The 24,441-nt window shown below is 33.8% G+C and overlaps 1 protein-coding gene across 1 annotated transcript in view; it reads right to left on the minus strand.

Moving 5' to 3' along the window:
* Window positions 1–24,441, minus strand: part of LOC114327685 (homeotic protein antennapedia-like) — a 1,165,466-nt gene that overhangs the window by 951,096 nt on the left and 189,929 nt on the right. The window lies entirely within an intron of this gene.

The raw sequence follows: 24,441 nt of genomic DNA on the forward strand, positions 1-24,441 counted from the left end.
GCACATAATCATAGGTACTTGAAATTCTCTAGACTTTTCAATGAGTTGTCTCAGGTTTTGGTTCAGGATTTGTTCCCTTGTACCTTTACCCTTTACAAACCCCGCTTGTTCCTGAGGTATTTTGTAATGTAGATAGATTTAATCTGTTTCTGATGATATGCAACAAGATTTTAGTAGCATGTGTTAGTGACAGTGTGCGATACTTTTCACATCTGGTAGTAGTTCCTTTTTTGTGTAGCGGGATATAAATTGAGGTAAATACACCAATGAGATGGCCATTTTCCTGAATTCCAAACAGCGACACAGATAGAATGTAATCCTTTGTCGTATGAAATATATAGTTCACAGCAACTATCTAAAGATTTATAAAACGGAGATAAAACTGAGTAAAAAGATTTACTCCTTAAAATGATTACAACAAGGAAACGAATACCAAACGTAATAATTAATTGTGTGGATAAAATATTAAATGATATGACGTCACAACCAATGAGGGCGCGTTTTGGGCTGGCTGCTATAATTTGAATTTTATCTGGATTTTAATCATCTTTAGGAGCCAAAATAAAGACAAAAGCAAACAAAAACATTCATGAATTAACTTAGATACCAAATGTTCCATGTAGCAGACACATGTTCCATGTAGCAAAAGATCGAGAAAACTTCGCAATGGCGATCGCCAACATAGGATCACGGGAAGAAGGAGACAGATTTTATGCTTCCCTAGGAGTGATTAAACCTTATAGGATTTATATTACAGTTTGCAATTAGAACCCCGCAATACAAATACAATTGAAGATACTATTTGAGGTTCTTACTGCTCTTTGTTAAGATACTTAACTTGTTGAGGAACGACCATTCATGGTCGGAAATTAAATGGTTAATTTCCTCCTATTTCTGAATGAAACGAATTGAAATGAAATGTCGCTCTATTAGAAAGTTTTTCGTTCGAACGCCAGTTAGATAAAGTTCATTCGCTTTCAATTTTAGTAGACTCCATGGCCTCCATTTTTGACCATTCGCTTCGTTATCGAACGTATTCGCTTCGTATCTGTTTAGTATACGTAGCGAATACGTTCGATAACGAAGCGAAAGGTCAAAAATCAAGGCCCAGGTAGGTGTTACCAAATGCGCCCTATATGTCTATGAACGCACATAATGCCATCTGATAGGCAAATCGTTCTTCGTATACAGCAATATAGGCACTTAAAAAATATTCATTTCTTTTGTATGTATAGTATTTTTTCGACATTTTAGAAGAATTGATAGTTAGACGTTAGACCAGAGGTTCCCAAACTATTTTTTCTCGTAGACCCCTTTAAAAATTTACTGGTTTCGGTGGACCCCCCCCCCCAAAACTCGTCCCAAATGTGAAGATATAACGATGGAAATTGGCGTCGTGGGTGAGCTCCAACCCTAAAATCATCATCATTCATCATCACCCAGCTCTTTGCGTCCACTGCTGGACATAGGCCTCCCTCATTTTTGTCCATTGTGCTCTATTTTGAGCACTTTGCATCCAATTTCTTGACATTTTCTTGAGATCGTCAGTCCAATGAGTAGGTGGTCTTCCTCTACTTTTTTTTTCTAATCTCGGCCTCCACTCAAGTCATCTCTTCGTCCACCTCGCATCACTGATTCGGGCGACGTGTCCGACCCACTTCCATTTCAGGGTGGCAATTCGGGAAATTACATCGCTAACTCCTGTTCTCCGTCATCGAAAAAAGTGCTAAATTCGGAGTGATAAAAATAAAGAAAAAATAGTAGGTATATTTTCTTACGATCTATTTATTAAAATGATAATGATAACAGACTTAAAAGAATTAAAATAAAACACTAATAACGTTACGTAACTTTAAATATGCAAATCAACAATAAAAAAATCCCAATAATTTTAATGGGAGGGATGTACTTGATGGATTGACAGCAAATTATCAATATTTGGCTTTAGTTTTGTTAGGATTCCTTTTGTAGGTGTTCCTTTTTTCGACAAGGTATGACGAGGGAAACGCTATGAAAAGTTTTCTCGAAATTTCCCAAAGCCCAGGATATTTTTCAGGTATTTCTGCCTGCAGCCTAAATGTTTGATAGCCTTTTTTAAATTGCACCTTCAGCTCTTCATTGGTGCTGAGCTCTAGTAGTTCCTCTTGTAATACCACATCCGCCACTTCCGTTTCATCAAATGGATTTATGACCCGTGGTGGTATTTCCATCATCAAAATATCTTCAAATCTGTTTTTGAAGTCATCATGCAGCGCATTTAAATGTTGAACGTTTGTCTGAATATCTTCATCAAGACATGCTGTACATAACAAGCACAGGACTTATACATTGTAAGCACAGGATTGTGGAATCACAATCAGTAGAATTGCATATGCAAGCAATTTGCAGCAAAATAGAATTCTACTGATCGTGGCAGTGGCGGAGTGATTTGGAATTTATTTAAACAAATTTGCATTTTTTATCGTAAAGTATCAATGTAACAAATAATGTTTTAATAGAAGGTACTCAAAGATGTGATTATTAGGCATTATAATAAGTTTTTTGATTTAAGATGTTTTTGACCAAATTTTAGTGTAGAAAACATTAAAATACTGTTTTTACATTTACCCCCATTCCCAAAATACATGTTCTTCTATTTGGCTAATAATTTGCCAACAGATAGCCAAAACACAGGACTTTAAGTGGTTAAAAGAATTTGTGTAGTTTTACAGTATAAGAAAAGTTACATGCAATAATATCTGAGTCAAAACTATATAGTCCAGTCGGGTTAGCATTTGATCTTGCATGTCGAGTTACCCCAGCAAAATTCTATTCTGTTTTGACTGAAATTGTTAAAAATATGGTTTCAATAATTTCTTTTATTATAAATTTTTTGTGCCGTCGATATTTTCCGAGTTATGGGGCGAAAATAGTGACAGTTAGAGCAGAATTATTGAATTATCTCGTTTATTATTAGTTTTAGAACAAAAATATACTTATACAAAAGTGGAAAGAATTAAATTTTATACAATTTTGATTTTTTTCATTTTTTGCTGAAATCAATATTTCAGGTAATACGTATGCGGTAAAGGCGCGATCTTAAGACCTGATTGGTTTGAGAGCAGCGGTTTTTGTTCAATATCTCCTCCATTTTCAACTTTTCGACAAAAATGGTAGAAATTGAAATTGTTCCGAATAAATCGTCTTTACAATAATTACTACAATTTTTTTAACCATTATTTTCATAGGGCCGATATTTTCCGAGTTAATTGTACCTAATTACAGTAGCCGCCTATATTTTTGACACTTTAATAATTATTCCACGTATTTCTGTTGTGTTGTAAAACTATACAAATTCTTTTAACATTTAAAGTCCTGTGTTTTGGTTATCTGTGGGCAAATTTTCAGTCAAATCGAAAGACATGTATTTTGGGAATGGAAGAGAATGTAAAAAACGGCATTTTAAAGTTTTCTACACCTAAATTTCATCAAAAATTTGTTATATAATCTAAAAATAAACTTTTTAATCAAAATAACTTGTTATAATATATTTTAATGCTATTTTTAAGTCCCTACTATTAAAACATTATTTTTTCCCATTGATATTTAGGATAAAAAAATGCAAATTTGTTTAAATAAATACCAAATCACTATAAAGTGTTCGTGGACCCCCAATTACAACTTGTGCACCCCCATTTTTATTTCACGCTAACGTAGACCCCCGTTGAGTCCCTCGTGGACCCCTGGGGGTCCACGTGGACCACTTTGGGAACCACTGCGTTAGACCAATAGGTCTCGATGACTTTGGTTCTTCTGGAATATTTTTTTGACCCTTTTCTTTTGGAATATAATATAGCCTAAGGTGAAATTGATCTTGAATCGAGATCATAAACGTCAACAATTGTGAACAGTATAAAAGTGTTTTAGAAATATCTAAAATTCACCAGATTCTTTGTATAAAATGTTTTTGTAGCATTTTATACAGTTTAGTCTAAAGTGTATTTGAAAAGTTGTAATTCTGTAAATTTTCGATCCATTTTATATATATTATATTATTATTTCATAACAATACAGTATTTCAACAAACTTCTTTTTTAATTACATTATATCATTTATTGGTTCAGTGGCAACGTGAACAGATAAGCATCGTAGACATCAATCACCCACCCATAAACCATAATGACCATCAAGAATAATTAACGACACCTTAAAATGATATATAGCTAGATAAAGGGAAGGCATGGAACGAATGATAGTTGAAGGCAACGTAGAGGGCAAAGATCCAGAGCAAGATCTGTAAGATTAGACAGAATCAGTCAAACACATTACATAATATGGCACTACATCCTTATGAAGGAGAAAATATGAAGGAAGAGGTGGATAAAACGGGGGTACAATTCTTGTGTTGTATTACAAAGATCTTCTTTAGAACACCAGGGAGATACTAGGTTTAAGGAACCTTGTATGAGATCAGCAACACTACTATCACGCTTCTCTTCTTTTGAAAAAGAAGAGCTCTTAATTAAAACATCGTCAACCACGATCGACCACAGTAGAGCTGAACTTTTCGTGAGGATAACCTTTTACTGCTCTTAGATCGACTGATCTCCTATGTAGGTAATTATATTCCTAATACTGACTATTTGATGACGGAAGGTGGTATACCTTTTTCTATTGCCTTCTGGTCAGCATTAGACTCCAGTTAGGTGTTACCAAATGCCCCCTCTATGTCTATGAACGCACATACTGCCACTTTATAGAGCAAATTGTTCTTCATAGAGCAGTAGGTATACTTGAAGTATTCATTTATTTTGTATGTATAGTATTTTTTCCATACAATTAACTAAACAAAAATATCGGAGAGGACCATAAAAAATCAACGGGTGGATGCTAAAAGATGAGAAAGAAGGTCTATACAGGGAAAGAATAGTAGAAAAAATATGTTGGAACATAAAAGGAAGCCCTAACACAATTTGGAGAAAAATGGCCAATATTATTAGAGAGACGGCTATTGAAATACTGGGGAAAACGTCAGGAAAGAAGTTTGAGGATAAAGAGACTTGGTGGTGGTCAAATGGAAATACACACAAGGAAAAATAAAAGAGAAGGGAAAATTATATAAAAAGTGGCAAGAAACCAGATCAGACATAAATCTTCAAAACTATATGGTCGCCAAAAAGGAAGCGAAAGTAGCAGTAGCAAAAGCTAAAGCAGAAGCGTATTCAAACCTATACGATCAACTTGATACCAGGGAAGGCGAAGCAAAGATATATTATTATAAAATAGCCAAACAGAGAACAAAGAAAGCAAGAGATTTTAATCAGATTAGATGTATCCGAGATGAAAATAACAAAATACTAATTCACGAAAAGGAAGTCAAAAAGATATGGAGAAAGTATTTTAACAGTTTATTAAATGAATAATTTGACAGACAGCCTGTGGAGTTAACAGAGACAGTAACAGCAATGGTTACCAGAATAACAAACGAGGAAGTAGCTCAAGCGCTTCAGAAAATAAAGAAAGGAAAAGAAGTCGGACCAGATGAAATTCCTGGGGAAGTATGGAAAGCATTGGGAGAGACAGGAATAAGTTGGCTAGCAGGTCTATTTAATAGAATTATAGAAGTTGGACAAATGCCAGACGAATGGAGAAGCAGTATATTAGTACCTGTTTGCAAAAACAAGGGAGACATACAACTATGTACAAACTACATGGCTATAAAACTACTTAGCCACACCATGAAAATATGGGAGAGAGTAATTGATAGACTGATACGTGAAGAAACCGAAATATCCGATAATCAATTTGGCTTTATGCAGGGCAGATCAACAACTGATGCAATTTTCATTGTAAGGCAACTGATGGAAAAACACAGGAATAAAGAGACCATCGCTCATATGGTATTCATTGATCTTGAGAAAGCATATGATAGAGTTCCTCGAGAGATTCTGTGGTGGGCACTCAATAAGAAAGGAATCCCTGGCGAATATGTAAAGATTGTGAGAGATATGTATGAGGGCGTAACGACTAGTGTTAGGACAAGTGTGGGAGAGACTGATAAATTTCAAGTGAAAGTAGGATTGCACCAAGGCTCGGTGCCTTAGTCCTTATTTATTCTCATTAGTTTTGGACCAGATAACAGCGAAACTACAGGGTAGCATTCCTTGGTGCCTAATGTATGCTGATGATGTAGTGTTAGTAGGAAATAGTGAAAGAGACTTAGAACAAAAATTGGAACAGTGGAGACAAGCTCTGGAGGAAAAAGCTCTGTGATGTATGGAACTGACTATTGGGCAGTGAAAAAGAAAGAGGAACAACGAATGCATGTAGCGGAAATGAGAATGCTTAAATGGATGAGTGGAGTGACAAAGAGGGATTAAATTAGAAATGAGTATATTAGGGGAAGGGGAAGTCTAGATTTGGCACCAACTGATGCCAAAATGAGAGAGCATAGGTTAAGATGGTTTGGTCATGTTCAACGTCGAGACGTTAATCACCCAATACGAAGCATAGCTAAAGTGCAGATTCCTGGAAGGAGTAGGAGAGGAAGACCAAAGAAGACCTGGGGGGAGACGATAAGGCAGGACATGTTGGTAGAGGGGATTAACATTGATATGACCCAAGATAGAATTGTGTGGAGAAATGCAATTAGGAAAGCCGACCCCGCATAGGGATAAGGCAAAGAGAATGATGATGATGAATATTTTTTCCATACTTAAAAAATACGTTTATATGTCTATATGACTCTGGAGAGCGTTTGCCACTCTTTAGTAATAAAGCAGATCCTAAACTGCCACTTTTCTTTTGAAATATAGCCTAAGGTGAAATTTGTTTGAATCAAGAGCATAAATGCTAATAATTATGAAGAGTCAGAAAGTCTATTCCAAAATATATTCACCAAATTAAAAAAAAATTAAAAAAATATTTAAAATTCACCAGGTTTCAATATGTTTTTCTAGTATTTTATAGTTCTTAATTGTAATTTTGAAAACTGTAGATCCAGTTTTTTGGGTTCCACCATGTACAATTTATTTATTATTTCATAAAATTATAATAATTGAAACAAACTTGCAAACTTCTCTTTTAATTACATTATATCGTAAGATTCCATTTATTGGTTCAGTGGCAAGGTGAACAGATAAGCATCGTACACATCAATCACCCACCCATAAACCATAATGACCATCAAGAATAATTAACGACACCTAAAAGGTGAGAAACGCTTCGGGGAGGTTCCATGTAAATTAACGATCATTTAATACTACGTTTACAGACAATTAATGGTTTTTTGTCTCTTTCATGCCTATAAAATCATTCCGATGGGTTTGTGGTAATATTATACTAAATGGAGTAATAATAATACTCGTTTGTTTGAAATTTAACCCGATTTTGCGGCGAAGTGAATTTTATTTACACATATGTCCAAAAGTTTGGAATATTTGAATATTTAATATTTTTATTGCTTTTTATATACCTATTTATAAACTTTACTTAATAGTAAACTAAACATCATTATGCTTTAATGCCCATCAATACTAAATAAATCTCAAAACCAGATAAACGATATGCAAAAAAATTATTTAATCTCTTGGGGTGAAAAACTTACAATGTACAACTTATATTTAAAAATAAATTGGTATAGATAAAAATAAATTTTATTAAAACTAATAATTAGTACTTCCTCCATTGGCCTGTATGCATGCCTGTAGGCGATTTGGCATGCTGCCTATTAACTGGTTGAGCTAGGCTTGCGGAATCCTCTCCCATTCTTCACGAGCATCATCTTTTAGTTCTCGAAGTGTAATAAGTAGATTGTTTCGCTTCTTGATGCATGTTTTGAGATTGTCCCAAGCATGTTCAATAATTATGTTCATGTCGGGGGAATTCGAGGGCCACTGTAATGTAGATAATTCCTTCTTCTTCCAGAAAATTTGGACTGCTGCTGTTCGATGGGAAGTGCGTGGTCATACATAAACACAAATCCATCACCTACTGCCCCTCGGAATAGACGCACGACAGGATTTAAAACTTCCTCGATGTACACCGCACCAGTGACTCTTCTCTCCAGAACCAGCAGTGGCGTCCGTGTGCCAGTCATAATACCATCCCAACCAGAATATTGCCACCTTCAAATGGGACACGCGGTTGGGCTGTTTCTAGTCGGGCTTGGCGTCCTGGGGTCCTCCGAACCAGTATTCTTCGCAAATCAGAAACCAAGCCAATTTTTGATTCATCAGAGAACATCACGTTATTCCAGTTAGGACCATGATGCACCATTTCTCTAGCCCATTGCAACCTTACTATTTTGTGTTGGCAGGTTAGTTTAGGAACATGTAAGGGTTTTCTACGATACAAATTTACCGCATTTAGTCTGCGTGTTATTGTTTGCCGTGAAATATTGAGTCCTTGAAGCCTAGCAATTTCTCTGGATATACCACTTGTAGATTCCAGACGATTTCTTCGGGCTATCAATGTTATCTGCCGAGTGCCGGCCTTGTGCTGCTGTTGTACATCAACTTCTACCACTTCAGGGGCGATCCTTCACGTCATTTGTATTTTCAAATGTTTTTTTAATGTTCGATACAGCACTCTGAATAACATCAACAATATTCGCAATTTTCACTGTGTGTAAATCCCTGTTGTAACAAAGCAATTATCCTAGATCTGTCAAATTGAGCTATCACGTTTCAAGGCATTTTTAAACTGCTCAATTCAAATTTAAACAAAGACTGAAATAATGTGTAAATACGCTAATCAGTTGAATGTAATCAAAATGGTACAAAAACCATTCAAATTTTTTATCATTTTCATTTAACAACGCTCTAGAATGAATATCAACAACAGTTTTGAAACCACCATAGGCGTAGATATATATTATTTGTACGTATTCCAAACTTTTGGACATGTGTGTATATTTAAAATACAATAATTGTTTGTCGTAATACTTAAACAATTTTCATTAATTATATAGAAAGAGCAGATATCTATTTATCCACATTGCCTAATTCTATCCATTTTTGGACATAACTCTCCTCTTTTCTCCTAGAATGGCCTGCACCCAATATGTACTATGATTAACGTTTTATACGTATATCACATCTGAAAGTGACTTCCTGTATTTTCTGTATAATATATTATTATTTGTCATCATTCAATGTTAGGTATACGACTGTCAGATAAAAAGAGAAACGACTGGGTAAGATCAAAAACAAAAGTCGAGGACATAACAACAAAAGTTGCCAAACTGAAAGTGAGCTTTGCAGGCCACACTGCTAGACAAAAAGACCAACGTTGGAACGATACAACATTGGAGACCTTACCAAAATAAACGACGACATAGAGAAAGACCACAGATAAGGTCATTGACCACGATAGTCAATTCGGCATTCTGTCAATGCTTCCAACATTTTTTCTTGATATATGGTGTCAAAAGCGTCTTCACAATGCACAAATATTAAAGCTAGTGGTTAATTGTATTCAGTACATTTTTTCATAAGGTTTTTTATTACTAATAGGTGATCAATTGTTCCGTAGCCTTTTCTAAAACCCGACTGTACTATGGACTGATAAAATTCTAATCATTTCGTTAGTAATTTTTTTCTCGTTAGGTAATTATTAGGTTAGCAGCATCGCCTTTTTTATAAACTATGATAATTTCTGCGTTTGCCGTCGAGTTGATGTTACTGCTTCCTGCAAACATCTAGTGAATAGTTTAGCAAGGACCTGCCATAATCTTTTTTCAGCCACTTTCCAAGCATCTGCCAATAACTGCCAATAACTTTAGATTTATTAGTGATACCAAAAAGCACAAAGAGTAAAAAAATGTAGGTTTTGCTTTTCTGAATATATTGCATTTTATGTTTTACTGTAAGACAAATGTTGGTTAAGATATGGCTGTTAAAAATTTTTATACACTCGTGATTAGTGTCTAGTTCAAGCCCTTTCAGCCACAGCCCCTTCAAAAATAAGCACTTTTAACGGGTGAAACTTACAGATCATATAAACAATACATACACGAGAAAGAAAACTTGTGAAGTGGTAACGATTAATTTCATTTGAGATGCTAATTAGGAGCTAATTTTCCGATTTTTTTTTACCAAAAAAGGAACTAACTTTATGTTGAGTGTAACTTTCTTACTTGAGTTTTCTCCAAAAAGTGCTTCATCTTTTTGGTAATTTCACGTTGAAATAATCGATTTGGAATTTGGCGAGTATGAATGTATTTTTCATTAGTTACAACTCTTCTTTTACTGGGTCTAGGGATCTCATACAGCATTTTTTTCACTTTTTTATGGACTATATTTTTGCTAAGAATATTTTTTTCGATAAAATCTTACTTCTTGAGTTATTTACAAAAAAGCATATAAAAAAATGAACATATTTACTTGCAAATAATTCAAAAAGTGAAAACTTGGTGAAAAAATGCTATAGATCAAAAGCTGCTTAGAATTAGTCAGTTTATCCATTTCTGGACTTACTTTGAAAATATATTTTTCACCCCAGAGAAGGTGATAAACTCACTGCTACGGCAAAAGCACACATCGGCACAATATCACTTTTCTTCTATGATGTTACCTATGTCTATGATAAAATTTCATGTCAATCTAAGCGGTTCTTGAAAATGTAAAGGTTTCGCATAATTTTACCGTCAGCGAACAGACTATAAATTGTTTTAGTTTAAAATCTGCAATAAATAAGTTAAGGATTTTTCCAATGAAACTGGAAGTACATAATAACAAAAATATGGCATCCGATGCGTTATATGATGTCATTGTACTTGCATGCAAACTATAAAAAAATTACTTGGTTCCTGCTTTACTCCAATTCTGTATACGCATCCAAAATATTTTTTTCTTTAATAAGTGTTCTTTGAAATTATTTCTTTTTATTCTCGAACAGACATAGGTTATCTGTAACATATTGTAAAGTAGCCTAGGTCACTACTATCTAATAATAATTAATGTTATATTATTCAAGTTTATGTAAATTTAACGTCTTGTATTATTAAGTAATGAAATTCAAATTGCCCATAAATTAAGAATCGATTATTTTCTAGTAGTTTTGTGCAATTAGAAGTTATCTTTTTCAAATCTCATACCAAGAGCTATAAATTTAAAAAATTGACGGATAACATAAATTACAGTCAATTAATTAGGAATGACATGCTTGAGATTTTAAGGATGAAGTAAAATATGTGAATTATTTAAATTATAATATTTACATTATTCAAGGACAAGATCGCGATTTGTTTAAGCTTAAACAATGTAAAATGTAAAACGATTGGTATTAGTACAGTCGTCAGGGATTTGATCTCTAAAAACGAGACGATTAAACTGAATTTCACCGAGAATGTCAATTTCGCGACCCGAATTACTCCTATCCCGGGCTTCCCTCCTAAACCACCCGTCGTGGAGGGTGGTAGGAGAGAAAATGGAAAATATAAATTTACCAAGAATTTGTACTCCGTAGAAAAAAATTTTTAAACAAAAAATATAGCTGAGATAATTTTAAACAAACATGATTATTCGAACTTTTTGTCTGGAATGAACCGTTCTCTCAGAAACGTCGCTTGAACCGACCGGCGATTTACAATGTCAGTTACGTGAGCGAAATCAATTTTTTACAAATCACGTAACAATCTTACTGTTCTCTACGTTTTTTGTCGTGAAATCCGTTTTGCTGAACTAAATAATCTCCTTATTGCTTTCCTCCTTATGGAATATTGAGCGCTCTTCTTAGACAAAAGTGAAAGAGGGCTGATTGTCAGGATCTTCTGTTTTATTCCATCAAAATTTCATCTACAAGTCTTTTCCATTCCTTTCTCCATTTTCCATTTTTGTACTCTGTTTGACTTTTCTCCATCTCAGACCAATTCTTTCATGATATCTTGTTACAGTTCTTATCGAGCTATTATTCGGTCCTCCTCTTCATCTTCCAAGTCTACCAACTGTTCGTCCTCATACCTATTTTTTATTGCTTACTCTCTCCATGATCTAAACCGTTATCACTAGGAATAGTGTCGGGAATAGTACGCATCCTTGTTCTTGTTTAACTCGGCTTCGTATAGCTGTCTTCTATGATTTCCCCGCATGTTTTAGTCTGGCTCTGTATTGCTTGTAGATCAGCTTATAGATAATTTGATCAGGTTGATGTATTTCATCGGTAGTCCATATAGTTTCAGAATCTTCCACATTTACTCCGCGTTTAAACTATCGAAGGACTTTTCGAAGTCAATAAATGTTGTGTTTAGATTTATTTGCTATTCCTAGCTTGTTCAAAAAGAACTATTAGAATAGAAGTTTTAGATTGTTCCAGGAATACAAATGTAGCTGATAGTGGGGCGTTTAAGAATCCTGCTTGGTTTCTTCTTAGTTTCTTGTCTAGCGCTGGTTTCAGTCTGTTTAATATGATCTTGGACATTATTTTGGATGTGGCGTCCAGCAGTGTTATTTCTCGCCAATTCCCGCGTCTATTTAGATCGCCCATTTTTGGTATTGTAATGATTAATCCCTCGTTCCATTCCTTTGGTAGGTCTTCATCGACCCATATCTTGTTATAGAGTTTGTGTAACATTTCTGCTGATCCGTTTGCGCCGCCCTTTATTAAATCTATCGGTAGGTTGTCATTTTCAGCTGCCTTGCCATTTTTAGTTGTTTCAGTGTGTTTTGTATTTCTTCTTTTGTAATTTCATGTGAGATGACGTTTTACTCCTTTATTTCATTCACTTCGTCTATCCCACGTGTTAATTCGTGTTTGGACTATATTTCTTCGAAGTGTTCTTTCCATCTTTGTATTATTTCATGTTCGGCTTTAATTATATTTCCATGTTTATCTTTGATTTGTGTAGGTACTACCTTTTAGTGTTTTCCCTATCAAATTTCGTATGATAGTGTATTGGGTTCTCAGGCCGATTCTCTCAGCCGCTTCCTGTTATCTTTTCTGGCTTGCTTATTAACTGCTATAGTTTTTGCTTTGTATTTTTCTTTCTAGCTCTTTTTCTTCTTCGATTGCTTTCTTTCGTAAATTCCTGATGTAGGTATCTCGCGTTTCCATTTTATGTTTTCTCTTTTTCCATCCTAATAGTTTTATTTGCAGATTTTTGACGTTATGTCATAAAGTTCCCTCCACATTTTCTCCTCACGCGCGTTGCTGTTCGGTTTATTTTCAGTCTTTTTTTTAAATTCGATTCTTGTTTAAGGGAAAACTAAAGAATATGTACTATATTATAAGAAATAATAAATATATAATAATAATAAGATAAAATATGGAAAAGCACGATATAATAGTTCACCTGAATATGAATTTAAGGTAATAGGATATAAAAAATACCAAGTTTTTTGTAAAAGGTATATATTAAAATACCCTAAATAAGGGTCACAATACAAAATGTTTTCGGATTAAGGAATCCATCATCAGTGTTTAAAAGCCCTAAAATTAAGTATAACCTAATTAAATGAGATAAAAGTTAAAATTGACAGAGGTTTTCAAGAACAAGAGGCCATATTTACAAAATTTGCATGCCTGAGCCACCAAAATGTATAGGGTAAAAACCCTTTAAATGTAAATCAAAAAGTTATTTTACATATTTATATAAAGTTCATCGGATGTTATAGATAAACCTGGATGTTACCCAGGGCAACACAGGACTCTCCCCACGTGGTTGGAACTTTTTTTGGAGAAAACCTCACATATTGGATTTCAATGGCCAACTGACAACTGAATTCAAGAGCAACCCAAAATGACATTAAGAACTGTCAATGTAACCTAGTTGTAATATTACTTCAGCCACAACGTTAAAGATTATTTTGAATGTTTTAAGATAAAAAACAGTATCAAATTTACAAATATTAAAAATAAAAGATGTTCACAAAATATGAAAAATTTTTCCTTTGAAATAATGCATTAATTAACTTTTATCTTATTTAATTAGGTTATACTTAATTTTAGGGCTTTTAAACACTGATGATGGATTCCTTAATCCGAAAACGTTTTGTATTGTGACCCTTATTTAGGGTGTTTTAATATATACCTTTTACAAAAAACTTTTTATTTTTGTGATTTATGGTATAATACAGCCAGCTACAGGAAGTTTATTTTCCTCGTGGATTTTGTAATAAGATATATCAATAAAATAGAATCACTAACATTTTATCCCTTATTTTAGCTATTTGAAAAGAATGTGTCATTAATGTATCTCGATCACCATTCTATTTCACTGTATATTTAATATCAATAAAAGTTAAGAATTGTAGTATACGAATCGAAAGAAGCTTTGCTTGTGGTGGGTGTCGCATAATTTTTTGTGCTACTTCTCTTTTGACTTTGTAGCTTTTGCAGTTTTTATTAAACCACCAAAACAAAAAACTCATTCCACGGAATTTGACTAATAAATCCTTCAGAATCGATTGTAGGTTTTCCCTACAAAAGTTTGTTGATGAGCTTTGCCAAAAAGCTCCCCCCGCTACATTTAATCAAAAGATCCGAAAGATAAACAAAAACTGCAGAGAAAAAACGTCGGGCCCCAGTATTGGAAAGCCGCATGAATTATATGCCGGCGTTTCTTCCGTTATACTGATTAGCTAGCTCATGCGAAGAAAGTTAATGTGGAAAAGTTTCGTTGTCTAAGGCATTAGCATGTTTATTTTGCATTTTGTTTATTTGCCATTTGTATTTTCTCAGCTTATGCAAGTAAAGCGCGGATATTTATTTCGCTGCGAATTCCTCTGCTTCCGGATATCGCTAATTTGGTGAAAAGATTTATTGGGCGTCGTCTAAATATTTATTCACTTGTGTATATATTGCTAAAAAGTTAATAGGATTAGTTGTATAAAAAGTTAAAGAAGTTTTAAGACCAGTTTTAAAAGAAACAGAGATGTGTTTCTAAGTTATTCAATAGGTAACACAAATCTAGGTATTAACATGATGAGCGAGAAATCTTAGGATTAAAAAAAAAACAAAAAACCATAAAATCTTTTATAAAAGGTATATTTGTTAAAATCCCTATACAGGGCTACATCACAGAACAGAACTAGTTCTCAATCGGTTGACCGATCATCATCAGTGTTTGCTTGAATCTAACATGCTAACCACCAAAGTAAAAAATATTTGGGTAAAAACCCTTTCCAATTAATCCGTCATAGGAACATAGAAAAATGATGTAAATTTAAACATGGATGTTTAAAATATCCAATGTTTCATGCTCCAGGTTCCATTGAGCTCAATTTGACTTGTTCATATCATGGCTGTATGGATGCATGCTTCCATAGGTTGAGGTCCAAAAAGTTGAGGTATTATTAGTGTGACCAACTAGCCCGAAAAATCCGGGACATGGCCCGAATTACGAAGTCGTGTCCCGGCGTCCCGGACAAGGCTTCCGGGCGATCCGAATTTTCAACGTTTTGGTAAACTTTTATTTTCAAATTTTGACTACGTTATTCTTCTAAGAATTCACATTAAATTGAATTGGTGGGACGAAAAAAATCGATAATTTCTAGAGTGTAATACTAATACCTACCACATCCAAAACACATGCATGTAGGTTTTTTTTTTTTTTTATTAAGAAAAAGTCGCATCCACCTAATGGTTATTAGCGACGGAACAATACATAGGTTAAACAAAAATGTGGTACAATATAAGTATAGTACAATGGTAAGGTTACATGCATTATCTACAAAAACTTGTTATATTTTATTGAATACACCAACTGTTTTTAAAAAGTCAATTAAATTTTTGGTTCTTTATTATTGGCACCCAGAACAGACATACTTGATACGATATTAAAATCAATACGTTCTTGTGTATATTTTTGGCATTCAATGTTTGACAGTTACTTGTGTGTTACACGATTCACAAATAGGTGGTTCAGATCTTGAGAACAAATATGAGTAAGTAAGCCTGGTATGGCTTAGTCGTAGGCGGTTGAAAACTGCTTGCTCATAACAACTTTTATAAACTGTTTTGACTCTTTTTACTGTGTCTTTAATTGGTCTAAGTTTTAAATTTGAGTTTTGCCATTCATCGAGCCAGTCATTTAACACATATTGTTTTAACAACACTTTCAAGTCTTTAGGGGCATATTGTAATACCGTTTCTGAATCCGCACCAGTCACTGCACTACGCGCACTTGAGTCTGCATCTTCATTTCCAAGGAGTCCAAATGAAGTTGACTATTCTACCATTTTGTTGAGATAAGTGAAACTCCAACGACTGCGGGAAAGTCGAAATAAGTGGTACTAAAATTGCAACTCCCTCACTTGCGCGAGCTGTGTTAGTTCGGTCTTTACGAAAGCATGTAAAATGTATTTGCGAATATGGGTTAGAAGATACAGGATTAGTTTCCTGTAGACATATAATTTCGGGACAGTGTTCTGATTGAATGATATTGAGAATTGGTAAGCGATGGAAAAGCCCATCAACATTCCACTGTAAAATTGAGTTGAATGTTATGTTTCAGTTGAAGAGAGTTCACTCTCAGTAGTAGCTTCTTCACCGAGAAAACGTAGCAGTAGGGTTTTTAGCCTTGTAAAACGATATTTTGTGGCTCTGTCTGGAATATATTGATAAGAGACGGTAAGCAAATTTACGAGACCAAGGAAATCAGATGTGAATTCTTTAACAATTTCAATAGGAGATTGGCTGCCTTGAATATTTTCAATAAGCATCATTAATTGGTCATAGCTTAAAATGGACGGTGTTGATTGTTTACTTAGATATGATTCAAGTGATTCGGGGATAGGTAATGAGCGTTTAGGTTTTTTATTCTTTTGAGTTTTTGTTTTATGAGGCTGAGCAGGAAGAAGAAATGTTTGATTATCAACGACATTTTCAACAGGTGGAGATAATGTTTCCTCTATGGTTCGTTTGGTGGAGGGACAGGGTGATTCTTTCGTGATCGCTAGTGAAGTCTGTGAAATTATCTCTATATTTTCGGCTGTAGCAGAAGATTCCAGTGGAGTATTTTCGTTAGTTTTTAAATCTTGGGTTGCTTCAGAAACGGGCTGTATAATTTCCACTGATGTAGAGTTAGAGGTGTTTGGTATGGATACTTGTGGAAATATTTCGGTATTTTTATTTTGATCATTATTAGAAGTTTGGTCTACTTGATTACCAGCATTGGTAGGAGAGTCAGAAGATTGAACAGTAGGGGGAGTTAAGGGTCCTGAAGGCTGAGAAGAAGAATTTTTATTGCTTGGACAGTTACTAGCAATGTGATTTATTTGTTTACATATATAGCATGTCATACTATCCTGCGAAATGAATATTCTATAATTAGTATTATCATAATTCAGAAGAATTGAATCTGGGATCGTCGTGTTATGCGGACTAATAAACACTTGCCTTCTAAAACTTTTTATATGGCTATATTCTGGAAGAGAGGCACTGATCTTTAGGAAAGTGATTGGAGAAACTAAGTTTAGGCCGAGATGTTTTAATTCTTGGATGATTACTTCGTGTGGGATACTTGGACAAACATTTGATAGCACTATTCTTTCTGCAGGCGTTATGAGCCTTCTGGCCCTGACTGTTTCTCCATTTACCTGTATAGAACCATAGTTTGTCATAAAATCCTCAACAGCTTGCTTGCTACTTAAATACATGCATATTCGATTATTAGATAGGCGAGACGAGAATAAGATATTTTTGGGATTTATTAAATTACCTAAAGAAATAAGATAATCTTGCAGTGGTGTATTATTAATAGCGCTAAAAAGTATTGCGTTTTCTTTTCCTGGGAAGAAATTTTGCTGTGAAGCTGCGGTAGAATAAGATTTATTCGCTGGGACATCCTGTATAGTAACATCTGATGACATATTTCTAATTTATTTACTGTACTACCGAAACTAATTACTTTCGTTTCCCGCAAAAAACAAAACTGATAAATTGTTTATAATCCATAAACCTGTGTCTGTTTACAATAACTGGTGTAGTATACAGGAATATAAACTCACAAAACTGGTTTAAATACGCAAACATACGATTAAATAATGTATGTAGTATAAAACTTACAGTTTAAAGTTATTTTGATCACTTTAACTATAATTAAAAACTGGTAGTTTCACTGGTAATAGACAAAATATCAAGCACCGAGACACTACGTGTTTACAGCTCATTAACTTTTTCGGTACTCGCATGTAGGTTTTCTTTAAAGACAAACGTAATAAAAGTCCGTTTGATGTTTAACAGTTTTAATTAATAAAATAGATAACTAAATTATTGATACTATTATATATATATATATACATTAGCACTTCGAGCCAAGCAGGCTCATGGCTTGGTTTACAATCTTCCTCCATTCTTGCTTGTTCTTCGCTTTTTCTTTCCAATTGGTTGCATTGAGATACTTCAGGTCATCATTAACTTCATGGCTCCATCTGGTCCTAGGTCTTCCTTTTCTCTTTTTACCACCTATTGTAGCGCTTAACATGATTTTAGGCATTCTAACTTGGGCCATTCTTTGGACATGTCCTAACCATCTAAGTCTTTGTGATCTTACAACTGCAATTATATTAGGCTCCTTATACAATTCTTCTAACTCCTTGTTTGTTCTTCGTGTCCACTGATTGTTGATTATTTTTCCCCCAAATATCCTTCTAAGTATTTTTCTTTCCCATACTTGTAACATTGATTGCTCGGTTTTTGTCATAGTCCAAGTTTCTGAGGCATACGTAACTATTGGTCGTATCACAGTTTTATACGTTCTTAATTTAGCTGCTTTGGATATATTTTTGCTTCTGAGTATTTTATTGAGTGCATATATGCAACGATTCCCTGACATTAGTCTTTTGTGTATTTCATCCCGGATATTTGGTTTACTAGAAAATAAGGTCCCTAAATATTCAAATCTGTCTACCTTTTCAAATTTATACATTGTTCCTTCATTCGTTGTTATCATTAAATATTGCCCTTGTTCAAATTTTTTGTCGGTCCATTCCATATACTTAGTTTTTGTTTCATTTATATAAAGTCCTTTTTCTCGAGCTGCCTTTTCTAGTCGTTCTACTACCTCTTTTAGTTGTTCCTTGCTTCTGGATAGAATTACTACATCATCCGCGAATGCCAAACATTGATGTTTTTTGTGATATATATGTCCTGATCTGTATTGATACTATTAAATTGACGAAATGTAAAAGTGCTTGTGTAATTGCGACTAAAATCTTACGTGTTCTTATTCTTACAAAAAAGAAATGTATTTATAGATAATTTGCGTCTAATCAATATAATACCCGTCTTAATTCGTCTTTTTACGTTTTATTATCCCTAAGGACACGTCCGTCGCGTTTATGATGTTAAAATCGACTAAAGGTATTTGTTCTCGTTCCCTACGCTAAAACAAACCCTCTTAGGCTAATCTCTTTTTTCCTGTGAAAGAACCCAATTAAAATTGGTTCAAAGTATGTACCGACCCGCCGCCGTCTTTTCCCAATAAACTAAAACTATAAAAATTAGTCAAGCCAGCTACTTGTTTATCTTAACGATTGAAAATAAATACAAGTTTTTCAAAACTACCCATCGATTAGATACGCCCACACAGCTGTCCCTAAGGGACGGCCGCTCGTTTTTCGTGTTTCTACTAATAAATAAGAAAAATGATATAAAGGGGAATTTAAAATATAAGGTAAACTATTTACAATTCTACATGCATTTTATATCGTGGTATTATAGTTCTACGAAAATTAAAACTCTGGACTTTTACCCGATTCTGTATTTTAATAAATAATTATTGTCTTCTGAAAAGACGATTCTAAAACACTAATATGTATTTTTATATATTTTTTTTATAATTATATTTTTATATTAATTTAAGGTTCTATTTACATGGAAGTCCAAACGATTTCGGAATTGGAAGTCGAAACGTCAAAAACTAACAAAAATGTGATTATCATTACAACCCATACCACCAAAAAAATGTTTGTCAACATGAAAATGTTAAATACAATAAAATGATGATATTAATGTTTTATACAGTGTGGGCCAAAGAAAACAGTCCACCTCGATATTTGGCAGTAGTTATTCTATTTTAAGGAAAAGCCGAAACAGGTCGATTTTTGATCTAAGAGGGACATATTTTTACGGTACATACATCTGTCATTTGTCAACCCCGTCCCTTCCACTTCCCCTACCCCTTATTTTTAAATAGGGAATAGGGGTCGTGTGCTAGCTCATTTGAAAGGTTATTCAATTCTCTATTCACTAATGTAAATATTAACATAGTTATTTATACAGGGTGTCCAAGAATAAAAAATTTTAATTAAATTAATTAACACAAAAAGAAGAATGTATGTAATTTATTTAATTCAAAATAAAAATACATTCTACTGCTTTCACAAAACAGAAAAAAATGTTTTTTGATAAATAAACATTGCTTTTCGCTTGATTTCAGTGTTCAAACTGCCACCCTACATCTGTCTCTTCGTAGGTTGAATATTGAATTTAAGCAACAATGTTTATTTATGAAATAAACATTGTTTTCTGTTTTCTGTCAGCAGTAAAATGTATTTTGAGTTAAATAAATTACATAATTTTTTTGTGTCAATTAATTTAATTTAAAATCATTTTTCTTGAACACCCTGTATAAATAAATATGTCAATGTTAATATTGCTGAATAGAGAATTGAATAAACTTTCAAATTAGCTAGAACATGACCCCTATTCCCTATTTAAAAATAAGGGGTGGGGGAAGTGGTAGGGAGGGGGTTGACAAATTTCAGATGTATGTACCGTAAAAATATGTCCCCCTTAGATCAAAAATCAACCTGTTTTGGCATTTCCTTAAAATCTAATAACTACTGCCAAATATCGAGGTGGACTCTTTTCTTTGGTCCACACTATATTTAAAAAAAATGGCCCGATTTTCATTGAAAAGTCCCGGATTTTAGGTATTTTTTTCAGCCTTTTCCCGAATTTGACTGAACTGAAGTTGGTCACACTAGGTATTATACATCTTGTTTTTCTTTGGATTGACTAAATCACTTAGGGCATTTAGTTAATCTAAAACTGGTAAACGATGATCGATGAATGGTAATTCGTTTAAAGAAACAAACATTTCTATATAATCGGAAAAACGAAAGATCATACTACAGGGTGTCCCCGAAAATAGTGCGTTCCTTAAAGGTATAGGTAGAAGGGCACCATGTAGAGCAAAATAGTCTTATAACATTTTTTTTCTAAATGCAACCGTTTGGTTAAAAAACCAAAATACATTTTGGTATGCAAATTGAAATCTGACAACTATGTATACAAAAATCTAAACATAGACAATGGGTGCGTTCGGACGACCACAGCGGCTGGACAGCTGAGCCAGCAGTAGCTGTCAGACGTCACCGCTGGAAGCCAGCCGCTGAGAGATTTACTAAGCTTTCCCTATCACGGCTGGATGCAACCACTCAGCCGATTTCTGCTGGCAGCCAGCCGCTATGGTCGTCCGAACGCACCCAATCATTATTCAAAAATAGTTGCAGCATTTTGGCCGTAAGTATTTACATTAAACCCTGTCTTCATCATGAACAAACAAACAAAATCTTGTTTTGTTGGATTTTCAAACATGGGGTGGTACAATTATTTTGCAGGTCTGACTGACCTACATTTGTGGTGTCAATAAACTAAATCACAAACAGCTCTTGTACAGTGATGCCAAATTAGTTAATTTTATGAAAATAAAAGTTTGCTTATATGGCGAACAATGTAATGTTTTTTTGGAAACGGTTAAATTTAGAAAAAAATGTTATAGGACTTTTTTGTTCTACATTGTGTATTATATCCATACCTTAAAGGAACGCGCTATTTTCGGGGACACCCTGTATAACGCAAACACCAAATGAAGATCGGCCATATTGTGCAACCTTTTTTAATTTTAGGTATACTTATCTGCTTTTTTATTTTATACAAAAATAAATTTTATAATAATTATCTGCTTAGCAGGTTTTAAAATAATTCAGGAGTTCCATACACTCGACTCACTTTATGTAAGGACAATTAGTGTATGCATTTTAGAAATGAAAGAAAAGAAAATTATTGCCAAAGAATGTTTTAACTAAGGGAAAAATATTTCCTCATTACGAACTATATCACATTGGGTGTCCTGAATTGTGAACAATTAGCAAAAACAGCTGAATATAGACAAGTTTAGAAAATAACTGACACTGGACAGTCCTGAATTGAGTACTTAATAAAATGTCTAAAAATAGACAACAATTGGCCGGTCTTCTCTCAGACTTCCAATTCCAATAAATGGGTCAAAACTTCAACTCAAATAAAACACAGCATAAAACGAATAATCTTGTTTAGTTCAGCTTGTCACGATAATTGACGAGCTTATGACGTTTCTCATTAGTTAATAAGCCTTAAAATTATGTTGTTAATTACAAGCACTATTTATTTTTGACTCCATAACCGAAATCTGAATAAATTGGCCGTGGCTCTGGTAATTTGGCTATGATTTAATCATTCATTTGTGAGATAACCATGAGATGGTCCACTTAATTTATGTGCATTCTTGTTAACAGACATATTCACTATAATTTATGGGTATCGCAATTGGTTTTTATGATATAACCGCATCCGCGCCTTAAATGAAACAAAAATTATGACTTACGCACACAAACTGGACACGGTTTTGAAATATGACTTTACTGCTTTTTATGTAAAACTGCTTATGCGTTCTATAGGTCGCTAACACTCAGAGGCGGCCCGTCGGGGTAGGCAAAGTAGGCGATGCCTAACCTCTCCACATGTACAATAATATAAATTATTAATATAAATTACTTATTTCAAAATTGTTAAATTTTGACACAATACCTACAATAAAAAAAACTACTTTTTAATTTTTCTTCGAAATTGTAACTATTGTACGCCCCTTGTAGTAGTAATATTAAGATTCTACTATATTCATTGGTAAGGCACTTTTAAACGTCGCCTAGAATAGAACAACGATGCAACAGAATTGATGTGCCATCTCGCGCTTTATGCCAGCTAAAGCCCTTAAGTTCTATCGGTACTGGGCCATAATTTCCACGAATTTTTTAGGAAGTTAGGCACCAGATGTTGTAGCCTACAGGCCTTCAGCATAACAAAATCGCTCACATCTCAGTTGATTCTCTTGTGTGTTGTGAAACTATTTTAAATTGTTTTTTGATTTGGGCGGTTAGTAAGTTAAGTATTCAATAAAGATAGGTAGGACAATTTAAATTTTTTTATGAAAAAATGAATAATAAACAGGCAAAGATTGATCTATTGAAGGGTATTTTAATTTATGTTAGTAATAATTCACCAACAACAAATAAAATTGTGATTACCTAGTTAATGGTGGCAGTGGCGTAACAAACTCCGTCGGGGCCTCCCCGCAGAATTTGAAAGGGGGCCCCTTTTAACCAGGGAGCAGTCGCGCCGTTAAAAAAAATCCAACTTTTTATCATTTTCCGTGATAACTTAATGAAAAATTTTGCAACATAACTTTCCACTTGTAAGTGCCTCGAAGAAGATTGTAGTAATGCTTAGGATTTTTTTTTTAATTTTTTTTAATTTCATTTTTATTTTTTTTTTGTGTAATTTATGGCTTTGGTGGGAACCAATTAGTTTTAAAATTGTTAGAAATACATATTTTTAACATAACAAGCAAACAAAAATATTGTAAAATTGAAATTTGTTTTAAATTCGTATTGTTAGATTTTGTTCTACGCGCGACTGCTTACGTGACAGAAGTGAGCGCGACTGCTCCCGCGTTAAACAATTATAGGTCTAGATCCCGTGTATGAAAAAAAAGTTGATTAATGGCAAGCTGAAAATTTGTTAATAGCTTAAGCGTGTCTAGTCGGATAAACTTTGATATATGGGAACACTGGAACAGGGGTAGTTTTAATTGTGGAACAGGTTAAACATTTGGAAAGGTCAGACCACGAAAACGGCACATTTATTTTGTCCGACAGAACAGACTTAAACTCTCCGAACACAGATTAAACTCTCATACAAATATCAGACTGGAGAGCCGTTCCAAATAAACAACTTCTTTTGTTGTTATCTGTACAACTTACCTTCAATACATTTAATAACCAGTTTTAAAAATAGTAAATGTTAAAACAATTCTTTCTTGATTTCTTATACAGTGTGTTTGCGTAGCATGGAACCTATGGGAAACTTTTTTATTAAATATCTATATTACGAAAAAAAGTATTCTTCATAAAATGCTCTGCATGGTATAAAACCTAAGTTGCAATAATCAGATATTAAATTTTATTGATTTTATACGAGGTATATCAAAAAATATTAATTTCGCTCAATAGTACTTATACCACCTTTATATTTTACAATATTGAAAAATTTTATTATAAAAAGTTGTTCGCGATTAAAAACTATGTTTAAATATGCAATTATATCATTCCAGTTGAAATATTATTGTGAATTATAAAAGTACTTAACTCTTACAGAGAAATTCATATTTTTCGACATACCTCGTATAAAGTTGGTAAA

Source organism: Diabrotica virgifera, chromosome 2 (assembly GCF_917563875.1).
Source record: "Diabrotica virgifera virgifera chromosome 2, PGI_DIABVI_V3a".
In the NCBI taxonomy this organism is placed as follows: Eukaryota; Metazoa; Arthropoda; class Insecta; order Coleoptera; family Chrysomelidae; genus Diabrotica; species Diabrotica virgifera.